This window comes from Zootoca vivipara, chromosome 3 (assembly GCF_963506605.1).
Source record: "Zootoca vivipara chromosome 3, rZooViv1.1, whole genome shotgun sequence".
Lineage (NCBI taxonomy): Eukaryota > Metazoa > Chordata > Lepidosauria > Squamata > Lacertidae > Zootoca > Zootoca vivipara.
In genome coordinates, this window is record NC_083278.1 from 14,280,107 (window position 1) to 14,295,882 (window position 15,776).

The 15,776-nt window shown below is 40.1% G+C and overlaps 1 protein-coding gene across 2 annotated transcripts in view; it reads left to right on the forward strand.

Moving 5' to 3' along the window:
* MACROD2 (mono-ADP ribosylhydrolase 2) overlaps positions 1-15,776 on the forward strand; it is an 898,190-nt gene that overhangs the window by 85,932 nt on the left and 796,482 nt on the right. The window lies entirely within an intron of this gene.

Sequence of the window (15,776 nt, forward strand, 5' to 3'; positions counted from 1 at the left end):
GCCCCACTAACCTCACAGAGTGTTTGTTGTGGAGGAGGAAGGGAAAGGAGAATGTTAGCCGCTTTGAGACTCCTTCGGGTAGTGATAAAGTGGGATATCAAATCCAAACTCTTCTTCTTCTTCCTGAAAGCTCTATCAAATATAACAAGAGTTTTAAAAAATGGGAGGGGGAGTAAGATGTATGTGAGACCCTTCTAACCCCTGGATCCAGCAAATGCTAAAATATAAGACAGCCTAACTTCCTGTGTTGAGGTGATGTGGGCCATTAACAGAAACAAAGGTAAGAGGCTCTTGTATTAGACTGCAAATGCATGGAACCATTACAGTAGCTCACGTTAATTAGAAGGATGAAGCCAGAGTTTGGAGTTGAGTTGCAGTGATATGAGCTGGAAGTAAAGCAGCAAGCTGGAGAGAGCATCAGAGCAACATTTAAGAGCAATGTTTGAGTTCTGTTTGAATCCAAGGCTGCGGCTTTTGGGCTGTTGAAGCTGTGAACCCTACAGCTCAGGTTGTATATATGTGTAAATAAACCATATATCATAAAGACACCACAGTCTCTGCTGTGCCTCATTCCTAAAAAGAAACATGAACCCTGGGTAAAGGCCTGGAACTCCTGGAATATCACAGTGCTCGGATATTGGGTTGGTGTCCAACAATAGTATGTTAAAATGTGTGCACAGTTTCATTAGCAATGTAAAGAAAAACTTTTAAGAAACAAGAGTGGTTGGACACTAACTTTAACAGTTCTCTGCTGGACTTGCTGAATGTGAAGCTCTTACTGGAAGACACCAATTTTGTTATGGAGCACAGTGTAGCAGAATACATTTCCTTCCTTGCCACTCACTGTCTCAAAAATAGAATGGCCCTAAATACTTTTTAAAATAACTTTTCCTAACCTTTTATTCTTTCCAGTGCTTTTCTTTTCTTTCTGTTTGATCCAGGATTAGATCACAACTGCTAGTGTCCTTTGCACAGCAATATATTTCCTTTTCATTACAAGGAAAACAAGGGACTTTATTTATTTAATTTTTTTGAAGACTGTAAACTGAAACACAGTTCAGTTGGGTGAGAAAATTACTCACGATTCAAGTTTATAGTGCTTAAAACCTGAAAGCGAGATGCCACTACAGGTGCTAATGCCAGAATGCAGAATCAGTTTACTACTACAGCATGGCCTCACCAGTTGGGTGTCTTTTGTCCCTCAAGCAAGCATGAAGCAGCCTCACTTGGCATATCTGAACCAGTACTTGAATTTCAGAGGGAATTCTCCCCCCCCCCTAGTTTTTATTATTGTTAGCCACTGTTTTGAGAGGAAGGGTTGTTCTCAAAATTTTGGGGTGGAGTCTTGGAGTAGGTTTTGTGGATTTGATCAAAGGCCTTTCCCTTCCACAATTTGAGCTGTGGTCTGGAACAGATCATGTTGCATTCAATTGATGAAAATATTCCGCTTGGGGTTGACACTAGCACTGCTTGTCCTTTTCTATCAGACAATACAAGTATTAACTAGCAGCCCTGTAATCACTGAGAATCCTCTTGAAGTGCATTGCGTTTTGGTTATATAATGAATTAAAGATTGGAATACAATATTACTTAACCACACATAACTCTAAAAACCAGATGGCTGTGGTGAACTTAGAATATGTAAAAGCATTTGAAGGACTTGATAAGTGTGAATAAAATAGTCCATAATTTGCGAGACAAGGGTGGAAGAAGAAAGCATATGCAGCTGGTCTCTTAGAAGTGGAAACTCTTTAAGTTTAAAGTTTGGTGTGTCAGCAAAGTAAGACCTATAAATCAGCCAGAGTAATGGAGGTGTCATGTGGTCCTGGACACTTACTCTATTGAGGAAATGTGCTTCTACATTGTGTGACTGAATGTGCTGCTAGTGGCAAGAGTGGTAAAGGGAGAAAATGGACAATGAAAATGAATGGTTTAGTTAGCATTTAGTTTGAAAAAGAGGGAGCTTTCTCATTTATTTAAAAACTATACCTTTCAGGGCCCCCACCCCTTTGCAGCTTACAAAGCACAATTAAAAACCAACACATTTGGGGGTAAGAAAAGCTAATAAAAGACTAAAGCTGAAGTAAGAAAAAGTCCTTTAAAACCTACCTCAGAATAGTCATAATAAAATGCAGAAACAAAAATATTTTAAACATCTGTTCCAAAAAAAAGGGGAAAAAAACCCCACCCTGACAAAGATGGGATCATATATATCAGGCTACCACTGTAAAGGCTCTGCTTTCAGAATCTAGATAGGCAATGTTATGTTCAATCTTATCTAGTTTGGAACCAAGTGAGGGTAGGATAGATGTATCGTGTCTTGAATGCAAATGTAAACATACTTCATATATGTTAAGGTGCTGCCACAACCTACTATTTTATATGTTGATGGAACTCACTTTGAACAGGTTGTCAGAACAATTATGTTTCTCTAGCATGACATAAAATACGAATACTTTCTTGGCTTTTGAAATAGTGCATTTACCAATGGTTGAGTAAATACTTCAATAATATGAAGGAGCGTCTCCACCCCCAGCGTTCTGCCTGGACACTGAGGTCCAGTACCGAAGGCCTTCTGGTGGTTCCCTCGTTGCGAGAAGCCATGTTGCAGGGAACCAGGCCTTCTCGGTAGTGACGCCCACCCTGTGGAATGCCCTCCCATCAGATGTCAAAGAGAAAATGAGATGTCAAAGAGATGTCAAAGAGCTACCAGAGTTTTAGAAGACATCTGAAGGCAGCCCTGTTTAGGGAGGCTTTTAATGTTTAATCGATTATTTTATTTTTCTGTTGGAAGCCACCCAGAGTGGCTGGGGAACCCAGCCAGATGGGTGGGGTATAAATAATATATTATTATTGTTGCTATTGTTATTGTTATTATTAAATTGGGGAGGGGACTCAGACAGTCATCCTTGGATGCAAATAGGAGACTTCTGGTTAATATGGCAATAGGTTAGGTAGCTGGCTCTGTAGCTCTGTAGTTATAATTGTGTTTCAACCTATGTTAACTTATTTTAAACGAGATACAAATGGGATGTTAGAGCACAGTTTCTTCTGCAAGTGAGCATGACTTTGGGAGAGCCAAAATAGAGGTGGCATTAGTTGCTTAATTAACAAGTGTGTGAATGTTCGTTTGTTTTTAAATAGTGTGCACAGGAGGTTGAATCTGGGTTGAGACCATGCTGGCCAGGGGGAGATGAGTGCTTTATCTTCCCCCAATATGTGGTCTTGATCAGGATCAAGATCTATATGTCTGCTATTTCCATCATGAAGAAAGCTCCTCTTCATGAATTTAGCAGTGTAGTAGGAGATGGCATAATACAAAACAGACTTCTGGTCAAATTCTAGAACAGGGAGTCCCCTTTGGTTTGTCCCATAGCAAGGGGTATTCATGGGTTTACCACCACTAAATTTTGATGTTCCACTTGGCTATGAGAACTACCTAACAAGAACCATAAAGAGGGTCCTGCTGGATCAGACCAAAAGTCCACCCAGCATCCTTGTTCTAACAGTGACTAATGAGACTTTTGGAATCAGGTTTTTTGGTTTTGCTCCTAAAATGATGGCATCCCATGCTTTACCGGTATGTGAAGGCTCACAATTCTCAATGGTTAGAAAAATGTTCACTCACCCTATAGTGCAAAACACATGCTAGCCTCAATTTGATATATCATGGACACAGTGGCTGCATGTTCAGGGCTGTGTATGGGTAATGGGAGTTAATGGGGGGAGTACATCACACCAGGAGTTTACAGTAATGGGCTACCTCTATGTATCTTCCATTTGTTCATCCAGGAATGCAGGCTCCAAGCTCAAGCGTTTTAGCAGTGGGGAGTGCTGGCTGGGGATAAGGGAGGCAGGAGAAGGCTGTGAATTCCCTGTAATGATCTGGCATGAATGCCCCAAGAGTGGTGAATGTACAAGGCATAAGCAAGCAGTGTCATATGGAAAAACTGTGGGTCTCCAGATGTTGGACACCACCTCCTTAGACTCCACCATCATGGCCACATTGTGAAGGATGAGGAGAGTCATAGTCCAACAACATCTGTAAGCCATGCAATTCCAAAAGGTTTCCAGAACCTTTTTGCAGAGGTGACGATCCACAGAACTGTGCTTCATTAAGAGCATTACAGGATCTGAGGGATAATGATGAAAAAGAGATTCTATGATGGGAGCTGTGCAATAATACATGTAGAACTATAGTAATATAGCTGAGCATATGCACAAAGAGTTCTGCTTCAGAAGGGAACCAGGCTATAAAAATGTTTTTAAAAGGTGAAGGTTATAGACATTTTTCTATTAATAACTGCAAACAAAAATAGACACAAAAACAACAGAATTCTTGCATAATTTTAATGAAAAACTTTATTTTGTTCCCCTTTGTATAAAGATGGTTTATTTGATGCATGTTTTGTAACGTTTTCCCATTAATTTGGACATTTGGTAAGAAAAATTTCTTCCCGGTTCTCTCCTTCCCCTTTTCACATTCAGAGAGGGGGTGTACAGACAGTCCTGGAATTTAAGAGAGAGGAAGTCGAACACAATAGACTGTGAAGTAGAGCAACTCCCACAATCAGTTTTCTGTACAGCTTATTACCAACTGGTCAGAACTAGGTTTTAATTAAATGTTAAGGGATAAAGGACAATGATGTGGGCTAAGGAAAGGGAATTCAGCTTTAACTTTGAATTTCCTGACTTTTATCCCCCTCTGTCACTATGTCAGTGTAACTTAAATACAGGATTTTAAGATGTAATTTCCTCCTGAAGGTTAAAAGCTGTACTCTCCCCCCTCCCCGCCTTCAGCTTTGCTAAGAATGTCTTTTTAGCTACTTAATAAATTTAATTATGTTATAGTCCACAAGGCCATGGCTGTTGTAATATGTAACAAGGTTCTGTGCAGTCAATTTTTAGAAAGGTATTTTGGTTAGGTACAATGTTTGTAATTCTGTTCTGTTTGTTTTCAAACTAAATACATGTAAAAATACTCATATTGTGGGATTAGTAATGTCCCCCTGCTTTTATTTATTCTTTCATTGCGTTGATTTTTTAAAAAAATACTTTTTGGTTTTGTTCTGGATTTCATTGCTCTTTCCATTACCTTTACTTTTGAACTACGTTTCACTCCCATTGTTGAGGCTTACTTCTAAGTAAACATGTTTTGGGTTTGATGGGTTATTAGAAATTTTTGTCATACCCTAATTTCAGCCTTTTGGATAATTATTCCTCTACCTCTTACAGATAGCAAAAGCAAGAGGAGAGCAATAAGAGCTTAGAGGGGGTTTCCCTAGCTGGCCATACCTGTTTCCCTTCCCAAAGCTTCCTGCCATCAAAGAGACACTACAATTTAGTCCCTCTTTCCCCTTCTACTGAGAACAATAACTCATAGTCATACGGTACCTGTTGGTCACTTAGAAAAAATGTTAATACCTGCATCAGTGAGGTGAACTCCATCAAGCCAATACAGCTCAGCCCTAGAATGCATGTTTTTACAGTGAGCCACCAACACTCTCCCTCAAGAATAGCCAGCCAAATCTCCCAGTTAACTTTCTTCTGAAACTACAGTACAGTCGTACCTCGGGTTGTGAACACCTCGGATTACGAACAACCCGGGTTACGAACTTCGCAAACCCGGAAGTATTTTTGCCCCCCCCCCCGTGCGCAGAAGCGCCGCACGCCTTTGCGCATGTGCAAAGCGCGAAAATAGCAAAAATAGCGCTTTGCGCATGCGCAAAGCGGCGGTTCGGGCCCTTTTCGGGTTACGAACTTTTCGGGTTACAAACTGCGACCCGGAACGGATCGCGTTCGTAACCCGAGGTACCACTGTATATTGTTCTGAGCTGTAACAAGCAACAGTTACTTACTGTGTTACTATAATAGTTTACTGTTGCATCTTAGAGGATGTGAGCAAATCCTTGTACTGTAGACAACATTTCCTTTCTTTAATGAACATACACCGAAAAATGAGGTAGTTGAAAACATTAGATTCATCTTATTTTATAGTTACTTTGCATTACAGGGCTAGCACAGAGTATTTAAGCCAAAAAGATTGAAAACTAATTTTTGTAGTCATGCTTATCATATAACAATAAGCAATTTGTGCAATTGACCTGCTGACCTTAACTCCTAAGACACTGTCACATTTCTCCTTTGCTCCTTTGTCCAATTGAACAATGTGACTTAAAATACTGCAGAGCTTGAAAGTTTCTCAGAATTGTAAGGTCAAGCTTTGGTCACCATAGCTACAATTTAGATCTCTGGGTCAAAGGGCAAATAGATTAATGATGTCAGACACGTCTTTAAATGGTTCTAACACTACTTCACCATGCAGTAAGCAGCTGAGCATATTTGATATGACAAAGGCCTTCTTAAGTCTTGCTAATAGGAGGATCGTTGGAGACATCTGACAGAATAGACTTTTCCTTTGTGCGGAAATGTTCAATATTAAGCAATAGTGGGCATCAGCAGTGAGCTGCTTCAATTCAAACTGCCATAAGTTGATTGCTGTACTGGCTAAGTCCTTTGTCCAGTGTTCATTCTATTTGGCTGAAAGCCAGAAAAAAGGGGCAGAGAAAGTTGGAGGAAGATACTGCACTAGGCATGCTCTTTCATTTGCCAGGCTGCTGGCTCTGAAGCAGAGTGTGATGAAAGTCTTAAACTAACATTTAAAAATTGTCATTCAAACTTTTTTCTCAATGCATATCATATTTAAACATATACTTAATGGGGGGGGGTTATATTTGACATGTACTTAGGTGCAGAAAAATGGATCTCATTTATCTGTGTAATTATGCTTTGAAGAGTTTAGTCTGCTAATGATTGTTAAGATGCAGTTTGCAAATAGAAGCATAGCCAAGAGTAAGAAAAGAAATAGGAATGGAGTGGAGAAAGTAACCTGAGGAAGAATAACCATGGTGGGGAGATAACAAGAACTAGGCTGGGCACTGGTGCCTTTGCTCCCAGTTCACTGGAAGCTCTGATTTTTCTGCATCATTCTATACATTGCTGAAATAGCTCTGTACTTTTCTCAGTAAAGACTGTATTTTTCTGTTATAAAAGCTGTTGTTTTCCAGTGACTGAATAGTGAGAAATAGTCTTGGTTCTATGCCTGAACACTTCCATCACAAAAATGTCTAATGGGAGTCTGTCCAGGTCTGCCCGTGGTCATTCTGATCCTGTGTGCACTAAACTCCCGTGCAAGCAGGGGCTCGGTCAACAGCCACATCAGGGACAGTTCCTCATACACACTGAGTATAACGTGGCTGTGCTCAGGGGTGCCAATTTGAATAAAATATTGAGTGGGGCCAGGTAAGCCCCGCCCCACATAGTTGATCACATGACATATTTTATTGCGGGGGGCAAAGGGACCTCAACCCCTAGGAGTTGGCTCCAATGGCTGTGCTACTTCGACCATTAAAATGAGGACAGAAGCTGTTACAGGCAATATAGCATCCCAGAGTGGAGCTCATATGACTGCATTTTTCCTAGTAAAAACAAATACTCCCCTCCCCCATGCATAGACGTATTGAAATTATTTTTAAAGCATACTGTAGTCCATGGGGAAAATAGCTGGAATCATGGCAGTGCAATTGGTCTACTATTGAACACTATATAGATTAATATTTTATTTCTAGCACCTTGTAAAGTGGCGGCCAAAATGCTGCTCAGTTGAGTTGTGCGGGGAGCTTGAGTTTTCATCTGACTCCTTGTAAAATATCTTTTAATTTGGCTCAACCTATTACTACTCAATATGTCTCTAACTGGATGATGAACATGATTCCTTGTCTATTTGTGCACATATATTTATTTATAAAACCATAATATTCAAACAATGACAGCAAAATATATAATGATGGCATCCTATGCCCTCCCAAGTTTCTGTTATTTTAACTACCTTCAAGAGTGTCACAGCAAAGATAGCTGAGCAACATATGGATAATGTACTGATTATCATTCAATCTGCCCTACAAAGATGGGCCCATACAGTTTTCTAGCTATTTAACTCCATTTCAAAATATGGCAAGATGGTCTTCTGCCTCATCTGAGTCACAAATGCACAGGCAAATATCACAGTCTGTCTGGTAGAGTCTGTCTTTCCAACACTGCAGTTGGCATGACTTTAAGCTTTCCACGATCTACCAACAGTTTACTCCATATAATATAATTTTCCAGCAAATGAGATTGTTTCCAGTATCACTGCCCAGGGGAACATTTTGATGAATGGAGTAGTGACAGATCCTCTTGCTTGTCAATGTCCACCGTTTATATTTTACAGCTTCATGTTTGGCAGCTTTAGCCCCAATTCTCACGAAACACAGAATATTATTGAGGGACAAGCCACAACACTGCCAACAACTACACACTAGGCTAAAGCAAGAGCCTTTCAACCTAGCTGGCATCTGTGCCTGTTCCTCAAGACACAGATTGGACAATTTATTTTAGGCCATATTAAATCATTTAAAACAATCAAGAAGCCTGTAGTGCTTTCCTATGAAGCTAATGTCATTGAATTGTGTTTGTTTACTAGACTGTTTCAGAATCCTTCTAATCAACAGTTCCTGACTTACTGCAGTCAATTTTATTGAATTTTAAGCAATACTCTATAATACTGATAACATATGACAGTCATACAAAAATTAGAGAAATTGTTTATTTATTTTGTGTGCAATAAACAAAATCTGCCCTTATTCCCTTATGGGGTACACAAGAGCCTTTGTAGGTTCTCCATCGGTAGGAGGAAATAACAAAGGCCAACCAGAGAATATTGAGAAGCAAAGCAGCCAGTAAGCCTGATCTTTATTGAACTGTTGCAACAGGGTGCTCCCCTCTCACGCAGGAGAAAGGAGGAGGACCCAGAACCAAAGTGTGCCTGCCCTTATATAGACATTTAAATTTGTCCACCCTGAAGTCCAAGACTACCCCCAGAAACATCATACATACATCACAAAAGGGGTGTAGCCCAAGACCACCACCCCCAGATACATCATACCTACATCATAGAAAGGGCGGTCTACAACAGAAATCTGAGTGGGTTGTTTATCCCCTGTCTGCCAGGCTATCTGATAATGCCTTCTCTGATGGCCCTTCCTGGTAGTCTGGCCATTCCTTTGAGATGGTAATCACTTAATTCCTGAGACAGTGGGAAGATTCCCTCGCCCCCTCCTTCCTTGCAGAGAAACATTTGGTCAGTTTGGGAGTCAAAATGGTTTCAGGGCTGTCTTCCTGTGCTGTTTCACACATGTGGCCCATACATTTGTGTACGTGAACGTGTCTGCTTGGTACATTGATGAACATTTATTATATATATATATAAAAGGTAAAGGGGACCCCTGACCATTAGGTCCAGTCGTGACCGACTCTGGGGTTGCGCGCTCATCTCGCATTACTGGCCGAGGGAGCCGCCGTATAGCTTCCAGGTCATGTGGCCAGCATGACAAAGCCGCTTCTGGCAAACCAGAGCAGCACATGGAAACGCCGTTTACCTTCCCACTGTAGCGGTTCCTATTTATCTACTTGCATTTTGACGTGCTTTATATAAGACCTTAAATGTTTTATTTCATGTGCCTTCTATCAGTCACTCAGTGGTGGTGGGGCCAGATTAGGATTAGGTTGCCCCCTGCCAAAAAGTTATTTCTAAAGACCTTTTAAATTAATTGATTAACCTATACATAACACAGCACATTCTATGCACTCCTCAGTGTTTTTGTGTGTATCTTTGTATGACATATAATGTATGCTATTACTTCTACCAAGAACACTTGGTTATAATAAATAAACACTGCTTTTCTATTTCCTCTTCAAATCAATAATTATTTAATTGCATTAAAAATATATGGGAACAATTACAGTCCCCATTGATAAATATTTACCTTTAGTGTGTGCTGTTTTTAAGTTGACACTTGTCAGAGCCATATGAGGATATTAAAGATTTTCTTTGGACAGACATGTACTGTGGTAGCTTGAGTGTACATTTGGCACTTGTTTAGTTTTCGAACATTATAGTTCTAGGAAATAAACTAGACTCTGATTTCTGGTAACATGCTGGTCTGACAAGAGTTGAGCTTGCTACTACCACTGACTTGAAATGTTTTGGCATTTGACACTTAAAGCTTTTAAGCAGCTACATAAACCTGATGAGCTTCCACAGAGCTTAGCCTCCCTCAGTCAGTTGTTTTTTTAAACATAAAGATAGTAGAGCCTTGTAAAAGACTATATGAGGTAGCATCTAAAATTGGCTGCATGCTAGCCCAGTGGAACTTCCATTTCTTAGATATCTACAGGTACTTTTAAATTGACATTGGGCATTGCATCTTGTGAAGCCTACTTGCCCATCAGCTGCAAAGGTACCCATTGGTGGCTGTGCATCCATAAGAGCTATGTTTGGAGTAATAATATCTGGGAGCTGAGGGAGGAGGTGAGTGAATTCTGGCAGAAGGGGCATTAGGCTGGCATCTTGTGATGGACCTTTCTGAACCCCCCAGGCTGCTGGCAGGTCCTATCCATGCTGATAACAAATGCTGGCCCTGAGAACTGAGCACAAGGTCCTATAGCTGTAACGGTGACTTGTTGTGCAGTCTTGAAAATTGTTTTATCTAACCCCACGTTTTCATTTTTATAAAGAGGATTCAAAGATGGAGATAAAAATATTAATTGTTTTCTAAAAGTTGATTTGGATGATTGACCTTAATGTAAGCTGGTTGCCACAAATTATTAGTTGTACCCTGTTTTGAAGAAATTCTCAACATAGAGAAAAATGATTAAAAAGTACCCATCAGGTGTTTTCCCCCTCAGCACAAAGTGAGTCATGTTATCAAATTAGAAGAACTCTGAAAGCACTGAATGTGTGTGTGTGTGTGTGTGCATGTGTGTGCGCGCACACACACTTTTCCAGTTCAGATTGTGTTGATATTAAATTTCATTAACTTTGGTTGTGTTCGCTGAAACTTTAAAATGAGTACTGTAAATTACTTTCTCATTCTCACATCTAAAATAAGTATATAATCATCAGATAGTTGTATTCATTTTGCCCATTAGTTTTAATCCTGACTAATATAACCCATAAATTATATGTTGCTTATCACATATTGAATTTTTAAATGGTAGGCATTTAATTTGTTTGTGAATGTTTAATAGAGTGTTCCCTTTGCTGATTCATAGATATGTAACATACATTAGAACTCTGGATGGCCACTTATTGTTTCAACAAACACTAATTTGCTCTTGGCTATGCACTCTTTGAAACAGTAACTCTAGTGATACAAGAGCTATCCCATTATTTCCTGTATAATTATTTCTTGTTAACTATTGAAGGCCTCCCAGGAAGGGAGAAGAAGGAGAGAGTGAAATGGTGGCAAGACTCAGTGATGTACAGTAACTTCTGCTGCTGAGGAGAAGGGGAAGGGAGAGGCGATAATTATTATGGAGGGTTTTTTTGTGTTTTGTTGAGAACACCATGGTAGGGGAAATTTGGGTGAAGTAGGGTTGGAACTCAAGGATAGGAAACTCCACTGAAGAGATGTGAGGATGGGCAACAGATGGGAAAACATTAATATGGGGGGGGGGGTTGAAAAAGAAGGGATCGAGGCTCAGAAATTAAAGGAGAGGCAGGAACCTCAGGAAAGGGAAGGAACAAAGGACAAAAACTCTGGAACTTTCAAACTCTGGTAAATTCTGGCATGCCAGCAATGTTATAAATTTGAGTGCAGAAAGATTTGGATACATAAAAGGATGACACTGGAAAGGCAATTTTCAGGTGTCTTTGTTTAACAAAAGAAATATGTCTAGTTCCAGTGGGATTCATGGGTGTCTTGGATAATATCAGGGTTCACATAGACAGGTAATGGGTGGCACACTGAGGTTTTGATTACATTAGAAATGGAAGGAGGTTTGTGTTGGGAAATGAAGTCCCACATGTGTGGGAAACTGAAAAAGAAAAACATTTGACTGCCTGAATTCAAAAAGCATGTGGGGCTTACTCTCTTGTTGAAAGAGGCCCCAGCAGAGTTTAAAACAGAAATGCATGCAGCATTTGCAAAACATGGGAAATATAGGTTATTAAACCTTTAAATGTCCCAGTATTAAGAGCTCACAATTGTGCTCTCTGCCTCTACCACTCTCAGGGTGAATATACTACTACCTTAAGTAAGGTTAAAATGTTTTACTTACAGTAATCAGAGATCTCACTCATGCAACATTCAATACTACAGCATAAACAACACAGGCAAGATATTATTGATTGCAAAATACAGAAGTTAATTTCAAATATGCGGTCTGAGTCTGGAGTCTCAGCCTCAGATATCTTGTCAGTTACATGGTTCAGGAGAAGAGAGAGGGAACAAGAAAAGATAACTTCTCTCCATAGCTGCCAAGTTTTCCCTTTTCTCACGAGGAAGCCTATTCAGCATAAGGGAAAATCCCTTAAAAAAAGGGATAACTTGGCAGCTATGCTTCTCTCTCTGTGGGTGAGCCTCCTCTAGTAATTAAGAACTCTGTGATCCATAACCCCTTACTTACAGGCAATTACAGAGGTACCTCAGGTTACAGATGCTTCAGGTTACAGACACTTCAGGTTACAGACTCCGCTAACCCAGAAATAGTACAGTACCTCAGGTTAAGAACTTTGCTTCAGGATGAGAACAGAAATCATGCAGTGGCAGCAGCGGGAGGCCTCATTAGCTAAAGTGGTACCTCAGGTTAAGAACAGTTTCAGGTTAAGAACGGACCTCCGGAATGAATTAAGTTCTTAACCTGAGGTACCACTGTATGCAGTTATGTTGAACTGCATAAATCTCCCACAGTTTTCTGTTATTGATCTTGGAAAGTTCTATGCTTATTGCATAGTGGGTGACATAGACATATTGTCTATGTCAGTAGAGTTTCAGTAGGAAGCTTACAACTTGATCTGCCACATAAAGCTACATCCCTTCTAGCTCCTGTTCAGACATAACAAATAAAATTATTTGAGACTAAGTACTCCATGATGGGGGGTACAAAATAGTGGCAGAACTCTGTTCTCTGGCAATGCAGTGCATGCTGTTGATTATACATCATAGTATTGACACCACTGTGACATTGGGGGCGGGGGGCGGGGATGAGGCACAGCAAAGAGTTGCCGGTATTAAAATTATGGTAAAGCTCTCTGCTCTATACAAACGTGCAGTGAGCTGTTGCTTTCTTACATGCATTACATGTCATTTAACTTGGATTCAGAGCTACATTACAAGATGCAGTATTGTTCACAGCTTTTAAATAGCAAACAGGTGTTGAAAATGTATTGGTTTGAAGTAAACATTTGAGCTTTAGAATTGCTGCTATTTTGCTTGTAGGGTGCACAATAAGCTAAAGAAAGCAAAAGGGGTTACCTTTTAAAAAAAGAAACTTTGAAGCAATCCACAGCCACCTTAACATGGAACAATCTAGTGTTCAGTAGTAGGATTACTTTTGATTAAATGCCTAGTGATAGCAGCCCAACTTAACAGTAACCATGCTTATGCAACTCACATATTATTGGTACTTCACTTTCACTTTTCAAAATTCATTAAGTGAAAATCTCACTGAGTCCCAGCAAATAATTATTTGTTAACATTATTTAGGTTGTGCTAAAATGAAGAAACATTGCAATTTGCCCAAGGCTGTAGAATGATTGGTGACGGTCAAGATTAGAACTTAATTAGTATATAATGAGAGAGGAAAATAGCAATGGGTAATTAGGAAGCAGAAGCAGCAATTATCCTGCTAACAGAGCTTCTGAAGATTTTCTGAAAGCCAGACCTGCATTGCCCCACCTGAGAAATATCAAAGTGAAGTGAAATACTAGTGAGCTCAATAATTTAACTCTTATCGGTAGAGACAAATGGAAGGGGATGTTTGTGAAGAAGATGCCAGAGCAGTGAGCAATGCAATTTTTTCAAAAGAAGAAAGTGACTGAAAAAATATATAGGTGGAGATTAATGTAAGGTAGACTTCAGTGAATATATCTAAAGCATGTTTTATATTGCTTGCCTTCTACAGCACAATGTGAATATGGAGGGTAGCCGTATTTGCCTGTTGCTCAAAACAGCAAAGCATTGGATCCAGGTGAAGATATTTGCAATTAGTTTCCATTTAAATTAATGAGAATTAAGTCTTGACTTATTTTCACATGGATTTTTAGTGGAACCTAAGTGCAACTAACTTAAGATGGAAATGACATGAAGCATAGAGGGGTTTGCATACATTGAAGGCTAATGGGTTTATTATGGCGTATACTTTTGTCAGCCAGAGTCCTCTCTTAGGTGCTTGAAAAGCTTTTCTAATTGGGGAGAGACATATACTCTGAGTGCAAGAGAGAGAAAAAATTTATTACATGATGTTTTGTGTCATAGACATACCTAGTACAGTGTAGTGGTTAGAGTGTTGGAGTAGACCTCAGACAAATCTCCACTCAGCCAAAAAGCTCGCTGGGTGACCTTGAGTCAGTTACTCACAATCCACCTAACCTACATCCCAGGGTTGTTATGTGGATAGGAGGAGAATTATGTACGCTACCTTGAACTCCTTGGATATAAAGTAAAAAATAATAAAAGATGAAAGATGTAGAAAAATTACAGTACAGGAAATGAAAATTCCTGAAACTGGGGAGACTTTCAACCTTCCTTGGATAACAATAGGGAGAGGTATATTTGTACAACCTATTCCAGAAATGGAATAGGTAATAGGGCCTAGTGGCAGAGAAAAGTTCAGAATCAGTGGCAAAAGCTAACCAGGACAGTGGGAGAAGGGAGGCCAAGAGGCAGAGATGAGTCAGGCTGGTGAAGAGCCACTGGTGTCTCCCCTTCCTGCTGCGACAAGGTCCCCTCCCCACTTGACTTCCAGAACCAGAGGAGGCATGAATAGGGGGGGAGGGAGGGTTGGCTGGACACAGGCGCTGTCTCAGATTGCTTTGAAAAAGCCCTGGAGAGGAGGGGACTTAGACTGCTGTGAAGAGGCAGGGACTTTCAGTCTTGGCAACTGATTTTCATGGAGTAAGACCACCAGGAATGAGCTGCTTTGCTAGACATAATACTCAACCAAGTCCATGGAGATGTTTTTGCTAATGAAGAGTTAACTCCAACTTCAAACTGTGTGGTTATTGACCAGACTGTTCCAGTGTCACCCAATATGGAAAATAGGGATAAACAGAGCATATTGGGTGCCGTGGGTATCATGCGATTATAATTTTGGTTTGATTACCAATCAAGCATAGGAGGCAAACTGCACATTTAATAAGTGGGATGAAAATAATCAATTAGGAACTCTCTCAAAATTCATAAAGAGAGAGTGAGGAGAGAAGTAAAGTCTGCTTTATGGCTGAACCTCGATAAGTAGGTTAAATTATATGCGGTGTAATGGAAGATAGAAGTACATTGGAGTCAGGGGAGCTAAGTAAAGAACAACAGTGGAGAAAAGTGAGGGGCAGTCTAGTAGAGAACTATGTTTACAGAGTTGAAAAACAAATGTTCCAAAGCCCAACTCATATTCTGCCAGCAGCATCATAGGAATTGCTGCAGTGTGGCAGTTTTCATGCTGTTTCAGTAATATTTGGTTGAAGCAGATCAGGTAGGTGAAGCCAACACTGCCCAAGTCAGGGCAGTGTTAGCATAGAAAGTAGCCACATGATTTGCACTGCTACACCCTGCTTCAGACAGGTTGGAGTGCCGTAAGAATAGGAACCTTATTGCTGAAAGTCTGGGAATCTGAGTTAGGACCCTGAGGAAATGCATTCAGCATCAACTTCAGCAACACCCTTGCATAAAGGTGAATAG